Raw genomic sequence first — 18,526 nt, forward strand, 5'->3', positions numbered from 1 at the left:
TGTGGGATCATTTGAAGAGGGCTGTCCATGCTCGGCGACCATCAAACTTAACTGAACTGGAATTGTTTTGTAAAGAGGAATGGTCAAAAATACCTTCATCCAGGATCCAGGAAATCATTAAAAGCTACAGGAAGCGACTAGAGGCTGTTATTTTTGCAAAAGGAGAATCTACTAAATATTAATGTCACTTTTCTGGTGAGGTGCCCATACTTATGCACCTGTCAAATTTTGTTTGAATGCAGATTGCACATTTTCTGTTAGTACAATAAACCTCATTTCAAGGCAGAAACATTACTGTGTCCAACAGTTATTACACATATCAAACTGAAATAGCTGTTGCAAAAACACCAATTTTTATAAAACATTAAGCTTAAGATTAATAGGGGTGCCCAAACTTTTTCTTATAACTGTATATTCCAAACTTTTCACCAATACCAATGGACCACCAATTCAAAAAATAATGAACCGATGGTACAGTTGCATGGTACCAAGCCAGAAATAAAATATAAATAACCCACCATGTAAAACAAATATAAACCTGTGCCAAAAAAATAACATAAAAAATACAAAAATATGCTAAGGAAGAGCCATGTAGGCGAAAAATTCGCCCCACCACTTATATTATTTGCACCAGTCAAAAAGAAAAATATAACAAATATATTTCATATCGTAAGTAGGATCCCAAAATCGACTTTCAATGTGTACTGATCTTCGGAGTAAAGCAATATGATAGATGGACGAGGTCAAAGGGTAGTATGAACTACTGAAAACATAAAAAAAACTAAAATAAAGGAAAAAAAAATATTAAAAACTTTAAAAAAAACTATTAAAAAAAGAAGCTTATCAAAGAAATGACTTGCGCCCAAGTCATAAAGAGGGTGCGAAGCTGAGAACTTCATTTAGACCTTTGGGGCTAATAGTATCTACCTTCCATATCCATCGTGCCTCAATCTGGGCTAATGACTTTCTCAAATTGCCCCCTCTATTGTTTAACAGAACCCGGTCTATTCCCTTAACCTTCAATAATCTGGCATTGCAATCATGCATGAGCTTGAAATGTCTGGGGATTGGTTTAAGTGTTGTGACATCATCTATTTCCTTAGCTTTCCCAATGTCCAGTATGTGCTCCCTTATTCTGATTTTAAGTTTTCTAGAGGTCAGACCAATATAAATGAGTCCACAAGGGCAAGTGGCATAATATACCACACCCTCTGTATCACATGTAATGTGTTGTGTAATTTTGAATGTCCCGGTCCCATCACTAGAGTCAAAACTAAGGGATTTTTCCATATTAGGACATGCCAAACACCGGCCACATGGGTAAAAACCCCATTTTGGGCCTTTTGTGCCGAAGGCATTGTGTACGGTCATGCCCTTATATTGGCTTTTCACTAGCATTTCTTTCAGGTTCTCAGCTCTTCTATAGGTAATTGATGGAGTTGCAGGAACGTACTTACCTAACACTGGATCACTAGTTAAAATAGACCAGTATTTATCCAGGGCCCCCCGCATCTCTCCCCAATGGTCATTATATGAAGAAATTAATCTCACCTGGTCATTTTCCTTATTTCTGCTCTTGGGTTTAAGTAATTCTTCTCTTTTCGTTAATCTTTCTCTTTGGAATCCCTTCTGGATCACTTTCTTATTGTATCCTCTTTCTTGAAATTTAAGGGATAGTTCATCCGCCTGTTCAAAAAAAGTCATATCATCAGAACAATTTCTCCTGACTCTAAGAAACTGTCCTACTGGTATACCATTTTTTGTTGATTTAGGGTGCGCTGAGCTTGCATGTAGCAATGCATTTACTGCTGTTTGTTTTTGATACTTTTTAGTCTGTATCAAGCCACCATCACCTTTATACAACATAAGATCCAAAAATTCAATTGAATTTTGGCTACATTTGTAGGACAGTTTGATGTTTTTATTGTTAGAGTTCAATCTATTCATGAAAATCTTCAAGTCATGCTCACATTCCTGCCAAATGACTAGGATGTCGTCTATATACCTTGCCCACAACAGCACATTTTCTATCTTCTCAATAGGGTTGAGAAAGAAAATTTATCTCTCCCACAGCCCCAGGAATAGATTGGCATATGAGGGCGCAAACGCTGCCCCCATAGCTGTCCCCTGGAGCTATAGGAATATGGTCTCCTTGAAAAGAAAAAAGTTGTGGGTCAAGGTAAATTCTAGACAAGACAGTTAAAAACAACACGTGATGCCTATTACTGCTATATTTCTATGCCTTTTTATTTCTCTGTTGTTTTTAATTGTGAATGAAATAAATAGTTGTTATTATTTAAAAAAAAACTCTATCTGCATTTATTGGTTTTCTGATTAAAGTAAAGAGGTTATTATTAGAGTTGGCCTATTTATTGGTATTTTCTATTGTGTTTTTTTATAGATTGAACTCTAACAATAAAAACATCAAACTGTCCTACAAATGTAGCCAAAATTCAATTGAATTTTTGGATCTTATGTTGTATAAAGGTGACTGTGGCTTGATACAGACTAAAACGTATCAAAAACAAACAACAGTAAATGCATTGCTACATGCAAGCTCAGCGCACCCTAAAACAACAAGAAATGGTATACCAGTAGGACAGTTTCTTAGAGTCAGGAGAAATTGTTCTGATGATATGACTTTTTTTGAACAGGCGGATGAACTATCCCTTAAATTTCAAGAAAGAGGATACAATAAGAAAGTGATCCAGAAGGGATTCCAAAGGGCAAGATTAACGAAAAGAGAAGAATTACTTAAACCCAAGAACAGAAATAAAGAAAATGGCCAGGTGAGATTCATTTCTTCATATAATGACCATTGGGGAGAGATGCGGGGGGCCCTGGATAAATACTGGTCTATTTTAACTAGTGATCCAGTGTTAGGTAAGTACGTTCCTGCAACTCCATCAATTACCTATAGAAGAGCTGAGAACCTGAAAGACATGCTAGTGAAAAGTCAATATAAGGGCACGACCGTACACAATGCCTTCGGCACAAAAGGCCCAAAATGGGGGTTTTGCCCATGTGGCCATTGTTTGGCATGTCCAAATATGAAAAAATCCCTTAGTTTTGACTCTAGTGATGGGACCAGGACATTCAAAATTACACAACACATTACATGTGATACAGAGGGTGTGGTATATTATGCCACTTGCCCTTGTGGACTCATTTATATTGGTCTGACCTCTAGAAAACTTAAAATCAGAATAAGGGAGCACATACTGGACATTGGGAAAGCTAAGGAAATAGATGTTGTCACAACACTTAAACCAATCCCCAGACATTTCAAGCTCATTCATGATTGCAATGCCAGATTATTGAAGGTTAAGGGAATAGACCGGGTTCTGTTAAACAATAGAGGGGGCAATTTGAGAAAGTCGTTAGCCCAGATTGAGGCACGATGGATATGGAAGGTAGATACTATTAGCCCCAAAGGTCTAAATGAAGTTCTGAGATTCGCACCCTTTTTATGACTTTGGCGCAAGTCATTTCTTTGATAAGCTTCTTTTTTAATAGTATTTTAAAAAAAATTTAACAATTTTTTTTCCTTTATTTTTGTTTTTTTATGTTTTCAGTAGTTCATACTACCCTTTGACCTCGTCCATCTATCATATGGCTTTACTCTGAAGATCAGTACAGATTGAAAGTCGATTTTGGGATCCTACTTACGATATGAAATATATTTGTTATATTTTTCTTTTTGACTGGTGCAAATAGTATAAGTGGTGGGGCGAATTTTTCGCCTGCATGGCTCTTCCTTAGCATATTTTTGTATTTTTTATGTTATTTTTTTGGCACAGGTTTATATTTGTTTTACATGGTGGGTTATTTATATTTTATTTCTGGCTTGGTACCATGCAACTGTACCATCGGTTCATTATTTTTTGAATTGGTGGTCCATTGGTATTGGTGAAAAGTTTGGAATATATATATTTATATATTTGGCGTGGTTTAATCACCGTCACGTTTTCCCTTAATTTTTCAGAGTCTTTATATTGTTCACAGATACTTTTAGTCACGTTCATTGACCTTTATAGTTTGATTGATGTATTGATGTATGTAGTATGGATGGGTATGAGTGTTTATGGAAGTATGAGTATATGCACTTTTAATATCAATTATTATTATGGTTTACTAATTGCAACTGCACTTTATACACTATATGCACTTTATAGATATTAATATATTTAGTATGTGGTTATTATATGATTTATTTATCTTAATGGAGGATCATGATATTTCTTGAGGAGATACCCACTATTTATTTTCAATATTTTTTGATAAATAATACGTATCATGTTAATTATTAAATGGATTTATTTATTTATTCTTGGGGATGTGCAATAAGGGACATTTAATGATTTATATATGCATTTTCCCTCTCTGGTAAGGTATCTGTAATGAATTGGGATCCCAAATTATATAGGGTTTGGTGTAATTATTTATTCTCCCTGTTAGATGGTCTGGATGTCTGCTATTCACTGAAATTGCCTCTAGATGGCGGTGTGGGGCGCGCCTGCCCGCGAGTGTGCCGTGCAGCCATGACAACCACGAGCGTCGTATTAATGCAGGACTCCCTGCCTTAAGCTCTGACGCATCGGGCAAAGGATTGTGGGAGTCTGACGTCAGACGCCAAGGTGTGGGCAGGTTTGGTGTGCGCTCGTGGGGCAGTGCGCGATCACACGCTGCACATGAGGAAGAGTATTTAATGTTTGCGTCCTTGTCTGTATTCACCCCTTCTTGAAGACGCTCGTGCGAAACGTGCGTTAAGGGGGATATTCTCACGTGGCTGACCGCTCTCTGTTTGGTAATTATGCTTCAAAAGTAATTTAATGAATCTATGAGGATCTATAGGAACTTGTGTAAGGGGATGATGTTTCCTGGGCATAAGCTTATTGTATTCTGATGTGCTAAATTATGTTTAATATTTATTGCCCATGTGACACCATCTATATGCTAAATAATGGGAGGATAAAGGCATTTAGCAAGTTTTAATGAAGAGTTCATTTTTCCACTACTAAATTTAAGAGAACTTGCTGCCTACTGTCATTGTAGCACCGTTCTTAGCATTTGTTTACTATTTATCCTATTTACAATTTAAGATACAACTGAGTGTTTGGTCATGCCACGCGATGACTATTACTGCTATATTTCTATGCCTTTTTTATTTCTCTGTTGTTTTTAACTGTGAATGAAATAAAGAGTTGTTATTATTTTAAAAATAACCTCTGTGTTTATTGGTTTTCTTTTTATTATATATAGATTATACATTGGTCATTTACAGTGGCATGTAAAAGTTTGTGCATCTCTTGTCAAAATGACTGTTATTGTGAACAGTTAAGCAAGTTGAAGATGAAATGATCTTCAAAAGGCCTAAAGTTAAAGATGACACATTTTCTTTGTATTTTAGGCAACAAAACATATGTATTTTTATGTTTTCCATCTTAAAATTTACAAAAATGAAAATGGGCCAATGCAACATTTTTGGCACCCTGCATGGTTAGTACCTAGTAGCACCCCCATTTGAAAGCATCACAGCTTATTAATTCTTTTTGTAGCCATACAAGAGTCTTTCAATTCTTGTTTGAGGCATTTTCATGCATTTTTCTTTGGAAATGTCTTCCAGTTCTGTGAGATTTCTGGGTGATCGTGCATCGTCAAGCCACAGATTTTCAATGATGTTCAGATCAGGGGACACTGAGGGCCATTGTAAAACTTTCAGCTTGCACCTTTTGAGATAGTCTATTGTGAACTTGAAGTGTGTGTTTAGGATAATTCATTATCCATTTGTAGAAGCCACCCTCTTTTCAACTTCAGCTTTTTTATAGATAGGTGTTGTGTGTATAGGTGTTAAGTTTGCATCAATAATTTGTTGACATTTTTTATATTTATTTTTGAGTGGTTATTCTATTTTTTTATAGGTTCCAAATTTGAAATACCCACTATTTATATGAGTCATTTATTATTATTTGTAAGCTGATATTCAAGTAAAGGAGTGTAAAATAATTGATAATTGTTATTTATATTAAGAAAAAAATGCACATATCAGAGTGAAGAAGCAGAACATTAATTAGAAAAAGAAAATGATTTACAGCTGGTATCAAATACACAAGAGCAAAGGTTGTTCATGAACATGTTGATAATCAATTGGGTCCTTTAAAATCATGGGCAAATTAACAAAATATAGAGACTTGATGAAATAATAGGAGGACTAATTGGAAAATTGTTATGGAGATCACATAGTCTCATTAGAAGCAAACTAATTTGTTTGGCACAAAGCAACTTTCTTATCTGTTTCTTTTTGTTGAAATGTTTTTTTTTAAAAAAAACTTCAATACATTTTCTTCTTTTTAAAGTTTAAGATGCTAAATAAGATAATAGAACAAAAGATGTTTATAAAAGCTAAGGAGCATTTTTCAGAATAAAATTATGTAATTAGCATGAATATTAACTGAACTAAAAAGTGGAATGATTATTTTGAATTGGTGTGTAATGTAATGTTACCCTGCCAACTCAATAAACTCTTGAATTAATAATTTTATGTTCAGAGGTGTACTTATACATCTCTAAATTGACTAATTATTTAAACATGAAGTATTTTCATTGATAAAAAAGAGCCTGTCACATGTCAAAAGTGGCTATTTTCTCTTTTATTTTATTCCCTGTCCTTTCCTGAGAATTCTTTTTTTTTTAAATTTGTCAGATGGTTTCAGACATAAATACTTTATATTTAGTACTAATTTTTATAATTATTGTCAAAGGGTGGTGCTCATTGGATTTTCTGAGGGGCGTATCTTTAGGGTCCTCTGCATTATTAGCCTGTGAGCAACTCCCTTTAATAAAGACAATAAAAATATGCACAGACAAAAAAGACCCATATCTCTGCAACTATTTAAGGGATTATAAAAAAATAATAATACAATATTCAGAGGAGTGAGGTGAATAAAATACGAGCAAAAGCTAGCCACATTTGATCTGGAGATGGGTTCTCTTTATCTAGTTAACAGTTGTATTCCATTGAGGTAAAGTAAACTGACCTGGCAATATGATACTCCAGGTCACTACGATTACGCAGATAGCAAATACTGTACTGTATGTATAGTTTTTTTTAATTTAAATGGTGAAAAAAAATTGGTCTCAAATCACTGACAAACTGAAACAGGTTTTGCTCAAGAATATTCCTGTATTTTGCACCATCCATCTTCCACCTTGACTCGGACCATTTTCCCTGTCTCTGCTGGCAAAAAACATCCCACAGCATGATGCTGACACCACCATGTTTCAATGTGGGTATGATGTTCTTGGGGTGATGAACTTTCTTGGTTTGGCACCATACATAGCATTTACCTTGGTGGCAAAAAATGTTTAATTTGGTCTCATCTGACCACAGCACCTTACTCCACACATTTAGGGAGTCTCATACATATCTTTTAGCAAACTCAAAAAGGAGCCTTACAATATTTGTGTGTAAGTAAAGGCTTTTTTTTTGCCCACTCTTCCATAAAGGCCACCTCTATGGAGTGTAAGGCTTATTGTTATCATTTGGAAAGATACTCCAGTCTCTGCTTGGGAACTCTGCAACTTCTTCAGGGTTACCTTTAGTCTTTGTGCTGCCTCTCTGATTAATGTCCTACTTGCCTGAGCTGAGAGTTTTGGTGGGCAACCCTCTCTTGGCAAGTTTGTTGTGGTACATTGTTCTTTCCATTTGATGCTACTAAATTTGATGGTTTTCCGGGGGATCATCAGAGATTGGGATATTTTTTTATAAATGAACCCTGACTTTTACTTCTCAACAACTGATGTTGCAGCCTCTGATGCCTTTGGGTATATGCTGACAATCAATGTGACACTTAGAATGCTCACAGGTAGACTTCCTTTCACTAAGAATGTGAATTATGCAGGTAATTCCTTGCATGTGAAATTTTTAGGGGTTTCATCACAAAAGGGATGAATACACATGAATATGCCAATTTTTAGCTATTTGATCCCAGAAATTTAATTTATGCCTATATTTTTCTCATTTCACTTTACCAACTTAGATTATTTAGTTCAGATGCATCACACACCAATCAAATCACAAAAATATTTAAACACAGGTTGTAATTGTTAAATATTAATTATGGATATTCATTTTATTCTGAATTCTGAATTCTGTACCATACAGATTGCATCAGCCATCGTGTTAGGGTTTTTAGCTGACATGCGCTATTTGTGTATTTTTGGTTCAGCACCATAATTAGAAGAACAGGTGCCATATGACTGGCCTATAAAAACCCATGTTAGAAACAGGGGGGGGCTTGCCATTCCACAGGACACAGGACGAGGGTCTGTGTGTAAACCAGCTGCTGATGTAGGCCCAAGGGACACATGGTGTAATTCAGATGCACGTGCTGGACACAGACAGACGCAATCTACCATCCAGGATCCCATGGAAAGATGGCTGAATCTCAACAATTAAGCTAATTATGGACAAATGGACAATCACTTTGTAACTAATTATTGTATGTACCTTCTGCAATAATTCTTTTTAATGGATAACCCGATAATAAATAGATACATTTTTTTATAAGAATATCTTGATATTGATACTTTGAGAAGTACTCGATAGAGAAAAAATACAGAAAGAAGTATTTTTTTACATTGGCGAGCCTTAGCCAGTCCTGATTTTTCGTGTTTGCAAGTGAATTTCCTTCTTGAACAAAGGGGGGGAGAGGAGAGAAGAGATGAGCTGAACAGCTGTTGTTCACGTCAGGAAATCCACTAACCTTGTCACAAGAATCAGAAAGAACCTACAGATTGAGGACTGATCTATTCTACAGATGGACTGACAGGCACCAGAGGTACTACAAGGATCAGATCAGACGAACTGAGGATAAGACATGCTGATCATCAAAAGCTAAGAAATCTGAAGGTAAACAAAATATGGATATAATTTCTTCTTTTGCTAAACAAAGTAAGATTAACTTCAGAATTAATGAAGGAAATGACTTAGATGTTTTGTGGCTTAGTTTATATAGAGAATGTGAATTGCAGAATTTACAGTTAACTTCTAAATTGGTAAATAGAGACAAACACAAATTGATACATGTATTTCATCGTCTTGTGCTTGAGAGGTCTAAGCAGGACAATAGTGTAGAAATAGTGTCAAATGGTGATACTGATTCTGACTGTAATGTGTAAATTGAGCAAGAAGTAAGACACGTGTCTGTAACTGAAGGTGACCTTGGGTCTGACGAAGAGACGAACATACAAACAACTGACATGGGAGAAGACATGAGTGACATACAAGAAACTGACATATTGGGTGATGTGGGAGCAGACATTAGTGACGTAGGAGGAGCTGATGTACAAGGGCCACTAAAAATAGCAGAAAATTTAGGAGCTACCGAGGCCCAACTTCAAAGTAAAATGAGGAAAAATTTGCTAAAATTACAAAAAATCATGCCAAAATATGATGTCAAAATCCAAGTCTGTAGAAATTCAGAGATATTTGAGAGCTTTTCTGAAAAGTTTGATTTATCCAATGAGGAGAGGAATCAATTATTTAAAATGTGGATTCCTGTGACTTTTTCCAGACGTTTAAATTTAATGCCCTGTGAAAATGACTCCTAATGAATGGGAAAATGATTCGGACAGATTAAAATATTTGATTTATTGTGCCACAGAGGATTTCCCCAACATAGATGATCTACAAAAATTAAGGATTGGTAGGAAAGAATGTTCATATACATTCATGTCCATATTTGAACAGTTGTAGAAAAACTCTCATCAAAAATGGAAAATTACAACAAATGATAACAACTTTAAGTTGCTTGATTTTGTTAGAAAACATGAAAATCGTGAAAAGAAAATAAATCAAGCTAAATTTGTAAAACCAGAAAAGAAAGCTTACCAAAAGCCAATGAATCATCCTCAAAATGAAATCTATGAAATACGGAGAAGATTTCATATATGTGATAAGCCATATCAGATGATTCAAAAGTCAATTCCTTCACAGAAAGAGTTAACACTCAGTCAGAAATGTGAATCTCTAAAAAGGAAAATGGCCGAAAATTGACGGACAAATGCAGGTGAGACGACCAGCTGAGAGTGACGTCATGGAATGTGGACTGAAGAACAGGCAATTATCTGAGCTTATGAAGGATAGAAAGATGTATTTTCTAAACAGAGCTTTTCAGGAGATTTTTGACAGAGACAGAAGATTTGGTTTAGGGAGTGGCTAAGAAATAATTGTAATTATATGTTGTATCAAAGTGACATACAATGTATCATTAGTTATTTATTCTCTTATACAGTAAAATTGTAGTTACATAGTTTCTAATAGTTCATATACTATATATATAATCTGTTAGTTCATATATATATATATATATATATATATATATATGTACAATATATATATACACTTGTCTAAGAAGAGATTGTGTAATTTAATAAACAAAATATTAACTAATAAATTAGAACCTCATATATAAATTAAAGTAGCAATATTTTGAATTACATTAGAACAAATATCTTTATAAGATATTTAAATAATTCTGTTTCTGTATGAATTTGATATTTAATTTTATTTTTTATATTTCCTTAGAGTTTTCATTCCAAAGGAGGATTTGATCAAACAACTCTAAAATGGATTTATTTCTTTATTCACACAGGAAGTTGGAAAAATTGCATGATTTTATGTGTATAACATTTTAAAATAATAACAATATAACTAGTTGAACTATATTATTTGTAACACATTAATTATTTCTTTTGTGCTTTATAACTAAAGTAACTTTATTGCATGATGTGTGACAGCTGCAGCCTTTGAACTTTGAGCAAATAGTATTGAATCCAATTCATTCTATTTTCAGCAGACGTAACTTAAAACCTGGTAGCCAGTAAAAAAGAGTCTAAGACCCTTCTATTTTTGCAAGTCAAGAGTATTTTTTTCAAGCGTCCTAAATTTCAGTGAATTACTCTCATATTATATTATATGTACTTGGGGAATATTCAAAGAAATATTAAGACATTAAATTTAATAGTTTACTATGTGCATTGATAAATTATACAAAAATTTTGGGTTAAATATATATATCTATAACTTCATATGTGGAATGTTTGAGTTGAACGAATCTGTGACAGTCAGAGTGAAATATGATTAATGTGAGCAGCTGCTAACTGAATGTGAGGCCTCATGTGTGCTAGGAAAAAAAATGTTTCATTATGTGAAGGTACAAAAATATATTTAATTCTGAAAAATTATGATACATAATTAATTATTAGCTACATAATATATATTTCTATATTTCTTTAGTAATTATTATTTCTTGATTTAGTTAATAGTGGATAAGGGCAACCACACATCAATATGGTTTACAAAGCAAATTTACATTTAGAATAATTTTTCCACATGATAATTTTATAGTATTCAAGGATATTATTATTTTTAATGGTTACCTAAATAGGTTCACACCTTTTCAGACAAATATATGCTACACTTTGATATTAAATTTATGCAAAATATTTATAGAAGAATAATTATTTTTAATTTGGTTCTAATATATACATAAATTATTTTATAAAATAATATTTTTTGGTATTAAGGGGGAATATGTGTTTTTTGATCCTGATTACATAATCACTTTTGATCAATACTAGTGTTGAGCGAGCATGCTCGACACTGCTCGTTACTCGCCCGAGCATCACGCTACTTGGGATGTTCGGCGAGCACCGAGCATTTCCGGGTTACTCAGGCAGGAGCTCGGGTCTCTGCCCTGCATGTTTGGTGCTCTTTACAGAGCCAATGAACATGCAGGGATTGCCAGCCAGTCACTGTAATGCCGCAGCCATGTTGTTTGTGGGCATTACAGTGATTGGCTGGCCGCACAGCGTCACCTCGATTATTTAAAACCAGGCGCCGCCATTTTGGACACAGTCGCTCCGGATCAGCCAGTATAGCGTGAATGCTGCTGAGATAGGGAGAGATATATAGTGCGAAATAGGTAGTGTAGGGTCTATAAAGCCTGCCAAATCAAACAAACAGTCCTTCTCAGGACTAATATCCATCCCAGATATCAGTCAGGCAGGCAGACTGTATAGGAGACGCAGTGGTTATACCAGGAAACGCTGCATTACAGTCCTGTGTGCTCCTGTTGGTCAAATTGCTAGACTTAACAACCCGGTCTCAGGGGCCAGGAAAAAATTTTTTTTTCTCATCTAAATCCTGTATTTTTTTTTTCCTCAGTCAGACTGTCCAAATACACGTCTTATTAACCTTTTGGTATCCCCCCCCAACAAAAAAAAATTTGAGTGTGTCTGTCACTGTTCAGACACCAATATATCTGTTTAAAAGAGTCTGGTTTAGGCCAGAAAAATAGAACTGTGATTTTGCTGTTTCACGGATCAAATCTCTGTATTATCCTGTTTTTGTCATTTTTTGCTGTAAAAAAACAGTAAAAGTGTCTCCCTGACTGGTCAGACACCAATATACAGTCATATGAAAAAGTTTGGGCACCCCTATTAATCTTAAGCTTAATGTTTTATAAAAATTGGTGTTTTTGCAACAGCTATTTCAGTTTGATATATGTAATAACTGTTGGATACAGTAATGTTTCTGCCTTGAAATGAGGTTTATTGTACTAACAGAAAATGTGCAATCTGCATTCAAACAAAATTTGACAGGTGCATAAGTATGGGCACCTCACCAGAAAAGTGACATTAATATTTAGTAGATCCTCCTTTTGCAAAAATAACAGCCTCTAGTCGCTTCCTGTAGCTTTTAATGAGTTCCTGGATCCTGGATGAAGGTATTTTTGACCATTCCTCTTTACAAAACAATTCCAGTTCAGTTAAGTTTGATGGTCGCCGAGCATGGACAGCCTCTTCAAATGATTCCACAGATGTTCAATGATATTCAGGTCTGGGGACTGGGATGGCCATTCCAGAACATTGTAATTGTTCCTCTGCATGAATGCCTGAGTAGATTTGGAGCGGTGTTTTGGATCATTGTCTTGCTGAAAGATCCATCCACTGCGTAACTTCAACTTTATCACTGATTCTTGAACACTATTGCCAAGAATCTGCTGATACTGAGTGGAATCCATGCGTCCCTCAACTTTAACAAGATTCCCAGTGCCGGCATTGACCACACAGCCCCAAAGCATGATGGAACCTCCACCAAATTTTACTGTGGGTAGCAAGTGTTTTTCTTGGAATGCTGTGTTTTTTTGCTGCCATGCATAACGCCTTTTTGTATGACCAAACAACTCAATCTTGGTTTCATCAGTCCACAGGACCTTCTTCCAAAAAGAAATAGGCTTCTTCCAATGTGCTTTTGCATACCTCAGCCGACTCTGTTTGTGCGTACTTGCAGAAACGGCTTCTTTCGCATCACTCTCCCATACAGCTTCTCCTTGTGCAAAGTGCGTTGTATAGTTGACCGATGCACAGTGACACCATCTGCAGCAAGTTGATGCTGCAGCTCTCTGGAGGTGGTCTGAGGATTGTCCTTGACTGATCTCACCATTCTTCTTCTCTGCCTTTCTGATGTTTTTCTTGTCCTGACACTTCTGGCCTTAACAAGAAATGTCCCTATGTTCTTCCATTTCCTTACTATGTTCCTCACAGTGGAAACTGACAGGTTAAATCTCTGAGACAGCTTTTTGTATCCTTCCCCTGAACAACTATGTTGAATAATCTTTGTTTTCAGATCATTTGACAGTTGTTTTGAGGAGCCCATGATGCCACTCTTCAGAGGAGATTCAAACAGGAGAACAACTTGCAAGTGGCCACTTTAAGTAGCTTTTCTCATGATTGCATACACCTGGCTATAAAGTTCAAAGCTCAATGAGGTTACAAAACCAAAAAAAGGGCTTTAGTAAGTCAGTAAAAAGTAGGCAGGAGTATTTAAAACAAGAAAATGATAAGGGTGCCCATACTTATGCACCGGTCAAATTTTGTTTGAATGCAGATTGCACATTTTCTGTTAGCACAATAAACCTCATTTCAAGGCAGAAACATTACTGTGTCCAACAGTTATTACATATATCAAACTGAAATAGCTGTTGCAAAAACACCAATTTTTATAAAACATTAAGCTTAAGATTAATAGGGGTGCCCAAACTTTTTCATATGACTGTATCTGTTTAAAAGAGTCTGGTGTACGCCACATAACTATAACTGTGGTTTTGCAGTTCCACGGGTCAAATCTCTGTATTATCCTGCTTTTGGCATCTTTTGCCGTAAAATAAAAACAGTAAAAGTGTCTCCCTGACTGTTCAGACACCAATATATCTGTTTAAAAGAGTCTGGTGTAGGTGAGAAAAATAGAACTGAGGTTTTGCAGTTGCACGGGTCAAATCTCTGTATTATCCTGCTTTTGGCATTTTTTGTCATAAAAAAAACAGTAATAGTGTCTCCCTGACTGTTCAGACACCAATATATCTGTTTAAAAGAGTCTGCTGTAGGCCAGAAAAATAGAACTATGGTTTTGCAGTACCATGGGTCAAATCTCTGTATTATCCTGTTTTTGACATTTTTTGCCGTAAAAAAAAACTGTAATAGTGTCTCCCTGACTGTTCAGACACCAATATATCTGTTTAAAAAAGACTGGTGTACGCCACATAACTATAACTGTGGTTTTGCAGTTCTACGGGTCAAATCTCTGTATTATCCTGCTTTTGGCATTTTTTGACGTAAAAAAAAAAAAAACAGTAATAGTGTCTCCTTGACTGTTCAGACACCAATATATCTGTTTAAAAGACTCTGGTTTAGGCCAGAAAAAGAGAACTGTGGTTTTGCAGTTCCACGGGTCAAATCTCTGTATTATCCTGTTTTTGGCATTTTTTGCTGTAAAAAATACTGTAATAGTGTCTCCCTGACTGGTCAGACACCAATATATCTGTTTAAAAGAGTCTGGTGTATGCCACATAACTATAATTGTGGTTTTGCAGTTCCACGGGTCAAATCTTTGTATTATCCTGTTTTTGGCATTTTTTGCCGTAAAAAAAACAATACTAGTGTCTCCCTGACTGTTCAGACACCAATATATCTGTTTAAAAGAGTATGGTGTATGCCACATAAATATAACTGTGGTTTTGCAGTTCCACGGGTCAAATCTCTGTATTATCCTGCTTTTGGCATTTTTTGCCATAAAAAAAACAGTAATACTGTCTCCCTGACTGTTCAGACACCAAAATATCTGTTTAAAAGAGTCTGGTGTAGGCCAGAAAAATAGAACTGTGGTTTTGCAGTTCTACCGGTCAAATCTCTGTATTATCCTGTTTTTGGCATTTTTTGCCGTAAAAAAACAAAAAACAAACATAAATAGTGTCTGCCTGACTGATCTGACACCAATATATGTGTTTAAAAGAGTCTGGTGTAGGCCAGAAAAATAGAACTGTGTTTTTGCAGTTCCATGGGTCAAATCTCTGAATTATCCTGTTTTTCGCATTTTTTCCCGCAAAAAAAAAACTGTAATAGTGTCTCCCTGACTGGTCAGACACCAATATATCTGTTTAAAAGAGTCTGGTGTACGCCACATAAATATAACTGTGGTTTTGCAGTTCCACGGGTCAAATCTCTGTATTATCCTGTTTTTGGCATTTTTTGCCATAAAAAAAACAGTAAAAGTGTCTCCCTGACTGGTCAGACACCAATATATCTGTTTAAAAGAGTCTGGTGTAGGCCAGAAAAATAGAACTGTGGTTTTGCAGTTCCACGAGTCAAATCTCTGTATTATCCTGTTTTTGGCATTTTTTGAAGTAAAAAAACAAAAAACAAACATAAATAGTGTCTGCCTGACTGATCTGACACCAATATATGTGTTTAAAACAGTCTGGTGTAGGCCAGAAAAATAGAACTGTGTTTTTGCAGTTCCATGGGTCAAATCTCTGAATTATCCTGTTTTTCGCATTTTTTCCCGCAAAAAAAAACTGTAATAGTGTCTCCCTGACTGGTCAGACACCAATAAATCTGTTTAAAAGAGTCTGGTGTACGCCACATAACTATAACTGTGGTTTTGCAGTTCCACGGGTCAAATCTGTGTATTATCCTGTTTTTGGCATTTTTTGCCTAAAAAAAAACAGTAATAGTGTCTCCCTGACTGGTCATACACCAATATATCTGTTTAAATGATTCTGGTGTAGGCCAGAAAAATAGAATTGTGGTTTTGCAGTTCCACAGGTCAAATCACTGTATTATCCACTTTTCGGTCTTTTTTACATAAAAAAGACAGTTTGAGTGTGTCGCTGACTGTTCAGCACCAAATATATCTATTTAAAAAAGTCTGGTATACGCCATTAAACTAGAACTGTGATTTTGCAGTTCCACAGGTCAAATCTCTGTATTATCCTGTTTTTGGCATTTTTTGCCGTAAAAAAAAACATTAATAGTGTCTCCCTGACTGGTCAGACACCAATATATCTGTTTAAAAGAGTCTAGTGCACTAAACTTAACTATAACTGTGGTTTCGCTGTTCCACAGGTCAAATCTCTGTATTATCCTGTTTTTGGATTTTTTTGCCATAAAAAAAAACAGTAATAGTGTCTCCCTGACTGGTCAGACACCAATATAGCTGTTTAAAAGAGTCTGGTTTAGGCCAGAAAAATAGAACTGTGGTTTTGCAGTTCCACGGGTCAAATCTCTGTATTATCCTGTTTTTGCCATTTTTTGCTGGAAAAAATACTGTAATAGTGTCTCCCTGACTGGTCAGACACCAATATATCTGTTTAAAAGAGTCAGGTGTATGCCACATAACTATAATTGTGGTTTTGCAGTTCCACGGGTAAAATCTTTGTATTATCCTGTTTTTGGCATTTTTTGCTGTAAAAAAACAATACTAGTGTCTCCCTGACTGTTCAGACACCAATATATCTGTTTAAAAGAGTCTGGTGTATGCCACATAAATATAACTGTGGTTTTGCAGTTCCACGGGTCAAATCTCTGTATTATCCTGCTTTTGGCATTTTTTGCCATAAAAAAAAACAGTAATACTGTCTCCCTGACTGTTCAGACACCAAAATATCTGTTTAACCCCTTAAGCCCCGCGGGTGGTTTGCATGTTAATGACCGGGCCAATTTTTACAATTCTGACCACTGTCACTTTATGAGGTAATTACTCTGGAACGCTTCAACGGATCCCCCTGATTCTGAGATTGTTTTTTCGTGACATATTGTACTTCATGATTGTGGAAAAATTTCTTCGATATCACTTGCGTTTATTTGTGAAAAAAAACAGAAATTTGGCGAAAATTTTGAAAATTTTGCAATTTTCAAAATTTGAATTTTTAAGCCCTGAAATCAGAGCGATATGTCACACAAAAAAGTTAATAAATAACATTTCCCACATGTCTACTTTACATCAGCACAATTTTGGAACCAAAATTTTTTTTTGTTAGGGAGCTATAAGGGTTAAAATTGACCAGCGATTTCTCATTTTTCCAACAAAATTTACAAAACCATTTTTTTAGGGACCACATCACATTTGAAGTCACTTGGAGAGGTTTTTTGACAGAAAATACCCAAAAGTGACACCATTCTAAAAACTGCACCCCTCAATGTGCTCAAAACCACATTCAAGAACTTTATTAACCCTTCAGGTGCTTCACAGGAATTTTTTGAATGTGGAAGAAAAAAATGAACATTTAACTTTTTTCACAAAAATGTTACTTTAGACCAAATTTTTTTTATTTTCACAGGGGTAACAAGAAAAAATGGACCCCAAAATTTGTTGTGCAATTTCCCCTGGGCATGCAGATACCCAATATTTGGGGAAAAAACACTGTTTGGGCGCACGGCAGGGCTCGGAAGGGAAGGAGCGCCATTTGACTTTTTGATTGTAAAATTTGCTTGAATAATTAGCAGACGCCATGTTGTGTTTGGAGAGCCCCTGTGTGCCCAAACTTTAGAGCTCCCCCACAAGTGACCCCATTTTGGAAACTAGACCCCCCAAGGCACCTTTATAGATGCATAGTGAGCACTTGGAGCCCCAGGTGCTTCACAAATTGATTCGTAAAAATGAAAAAGTGAAAAAAAAAACACTTTTTCATTTTTACGAATCAATTTGTGAAGCATCTAGGGGTTCCAAGTGCTCACTATTCATCTAGATAGGTGCCTTGGGGGGTCTAGTTTCCAAAATGGGGTCACTTGTGGGGGAACTCCAATGTTTGGACACACAGTGACTCTCTAAATACAACATGGTATCCGTTAACAAATTGAATGGAAAATCGGCTCAAATTGTTAGCGGACACCACATTGCATTTGGAGAGCCCCTCTTTGCCCAAACTTTGGAGCTCCCCCACAAGTGACCCCATTTTGGAAACTAGACCCCCCAAGGCACCTTTCTAGATGCATAGTGAGCACTTGGAACCCCCAGGTGCTTCACAAATTGATTCGTAAAAATGAAAAAGTGAAAAAAAAAACACTTTTTCATTTTTATGAATCAATTTGTGAAACACCTGGGGTTCCAAGTGCTCACTATGCATCTAGATAGGTGCCTTGGGGGGTCTAGTTTCCAAAATGGGGTCACTTGTGGGGGAGCTCC

The sequence above is a fragment of the Phyllobates terribilis genome, unplaced genomic scaffold (genome assembly GCF_046119375.1).
Source record: "Phyllobates terribilis strain yellow unplaced genomic scaffold, ASM4611937v1 Scaffold_5__5_contigs__length_657084704, whole genome shotgun sequence".
Lineage (NCBI taxonomy): Eukaryota > Metazoa > Chordata > Amphibia > Anura > Dendrobatidae > Phyllobates > Phyllobates terribilis.